Source organism: Lygodium microphyllum, chromosome 17 (genome assembly GCF_053477565.2).
Source record: "Lygodium microphyllum isolate KBCC chromosome 17, Lygodium_microphyllum_v1.1.10, whole genome shotgun sequence".
Taxonomy (NCBI): Eukaryota; Viridiplantae; Streptophyta; class Polypodiopsida; order Schizaeales; family Lygodiaceae; genus Lygodium; species Lygodium microphyllum.
The window spans coordinates 112,114,149-112,116,970 of NC_141151.1; the positions used below are offsets into that span (position 1 = coordinate 112,114,149).

General features: G+C 42.4%; 1 pseudogene; it reads left to right on the top strand.

Annotated features, from left to right (window-relative positions):
• The first annotated feature begins 658 nt into the window (after positions 1 to 658).
• LOC148022258 (pyrophosphate-energized vacuolar membrane proton pump 1 pseudogene) lies at positions 659 to 2,247 on the top strand (annotated as a pseudogene).
• Positions 2,248 to 2,822: the final 575 nt, after the last annotated feature.

A 2,822-nucleotide genomic window follows, 5' to 3' on the forward strand; every position in this document is an offset into this window, starting at 1 on the left:
TTTTATAAACTTCTCTGTGAGTTGAAAGAAGAATTCTGGTTTTCGTTTCTTGATATGACAATATTGATACTTGATGATGTTTGCTCATGCTGCAGAGACATTTGTGCGAGCTGATGGTGATTTCATTCCATTCGGGGACAGCTTTGATGTCTCCAAAGTCGCAACTACTATCAAAGGGGTGTGAGATGGGAGATCTTATAACTATTGACTTGCAAGCAAACATCAACAGCATCGTGGGGAGGAGGGTAATAAAAGTTGGCAGAAGCTCAGGGCTAACAGAAGGAAGCATCATGGCATATGCCTTTGAGTACAATGACGAGAAGGGCAATTGCTTTTTCACTGATTTCCTGATTGTGGGCGAGAACCAGCAGGCATTTCACATGCAGGGAGACAGTGGCAGCCTGGTACTGATGCAGGGAGACAGTGTAGTGACAGTGACAGTGGCATTTGACATGCAGGGAGACATGGATATGTACTTGGAATGGGCAGAGATTAATGATGCATTTGCTTACCTTTTCAATTCAACATCTTAACTTTGCAAGAATGTAGTGTAGCTCCTGAAGCAATTTTACTCTGTGTCTTAGCAGTATTTTGTTAACTAACTTGTGGGGTATAATTGTTGGTATAGATGGTATAACTAACTTGTTAACTAACAAAGATGCAGATGATTCTGACCAACCACCACCAGATTGCTATCGCAACCGGTCTCTTGGCCTTCGAGCACAAGTCCAGGCCTCCCAGCAATGGCTACACCTTCCTCGACAACAACGACACTCACAGTCACAACATCGTCAATGGATCATCACATTGTGACGAGGAGGATAGATTGGATGAGGAATCAGATGCAGCAGCTATTAGAAAATGCGTTGAAATTTAGCAAGCCATATCCATAGGAGCCACATCGTTTTTGCTGACAGAGTACAAGTATTTGGATTATTTCATGGGCATATTTGCTGCTGTTATTTTCTTGTTCCTGGGATCTGTGAAGGGGTTTAGTACTAAGCCTCAGCCTTGCAGATACGATCCAAAGCAAGAATGTGCCCCAGCTCTCTTTACAGCAATTTTCACTACAGTTGCATTTATATTGGGAGCTTTGACGTCCATAGTGTCGGGATTTTTGGGCATGATGATCGCAACATATGTGAATGCTCGCACAACTTTGGAAGCCAGAAAAGGAATAGGCAAAGTATTCAAAATCGCCTTCCAATCAGGTTTGGTGATGGGTTTCTTACTTGCTGCTAATGGCCTTATAGTTTTATACATCACTATAAAACTATTCCAGCTTTATTACAAGGATGATTGGGAGGGCCTTTTTGAGGCCATCACTGACTATGGGCTTGGATGCTCATCCGTGGCTCTATTTGAAAGGGTTGGAGGTGGAATCTATACCAAAACTGTGGATGTTGGAGCAGATCTTGTTGGAAAAGTAGAAAGGAATATCCCAGAGGACGATCCGCGAAATCCAACGATCATTGCTGACAATGTGGGTGATAATGTGGGAGATATTGTTGGAATGGGTTGAGATTTTTTTGGCTCCTTTGCTGAAGCTTCTTGCGCAGCTTTTCTTGTGGCTTCCATGTCATCATTTGGCACAAATCATGACTTCACTGCTATGTGCTTCCCTCTACTCACTAGCTCTATGGGCATTGTGGTGTGCCTCATCACAACCTTGTTCGCAACTCATATGTTCGAGATCTCAAATCTAAGGGATATTGAATCTACACTTAAGAGACAGTTGCTGATATCCACCATCTTAATGACATTCGGTGCAGCTTTTGTTTGTTGGCTGGCACTACCATCCATGTTTTACATATATGATCCTAACGGTGGTGCAAAGATGGTTCAAAACTGGAAACTATTTTTTTGCGTTGGAGTAGGGCTTTGGGCAGGGTTGGTAATTGGCTATGTTATAGAGTATTTCACCAACAATACATACAGACCAGTCCACGATGTTGCTGATTCTTACAGGACAGGAGTTGCTACCAATGTCATCTTTGGTTGGCACTTGGCTACAAGTCTGTAATTGTTCCAATATTTACTATTGCTGTTGCAATCTATGTCAGCCATACCCTAGCAGCCATGTACGGGATCATAGTTGCAGCTCTTGGAATGATTTGTACCATTGCCACCTGTCTAGCCATAGATGCATATGGTCCCATAAGTGATAATGCTGGTATCGCAACCGGTCTCTGGATGACCATGATACTTCTTACACATCTCTCCACAAGAAGCGCAGCCGCAGTATAGACTATGAGGCCACGAAGGCTTTCAAGCTGGACAGATTTCTCAACCATAGGACTTCTTCAAAGTCCAGGTTGCGGCATCAACAGCCCCCAGTTGACAGCACTTTGGGGGAGCGCTTTCTCAGATTGGTCTCCGTGATCCGCACTTTGGGGGAGCGCTTTCTCAGATTAGAAGAGATGAAACTGCAGATGCAGAGAGACTCTAAGTGATTTCGTGATGATCTGGAGGCGAGGCGTACAAAGATGTTCCTAGAGTCCCAGAAGCAGATTACTGAGATGTTTGCTTGGGCTTTGAGAAACAGTAAGAAAATTGATGAGCTCTTGCTGATGATTGTCGGTATTTTGTTCATCATTTGATTATTCTAAATGTTTCTTTCTTCTAGCTGATTTTTGGCTCTTCATGCTACGTTTCATATCATTTCATCTATATTATAGCTAATGTGTTGAAATTATTCCACGCTTTGTTTATAAGAAATGTTTCGAGCTGATGGGATGATATTTCATTTTATTCTTATTCCAGCTATTGAAATGTTCCAGTTGATGTTTCATTATTATTCTAGTTGTTGAGTTGTTCTAGCT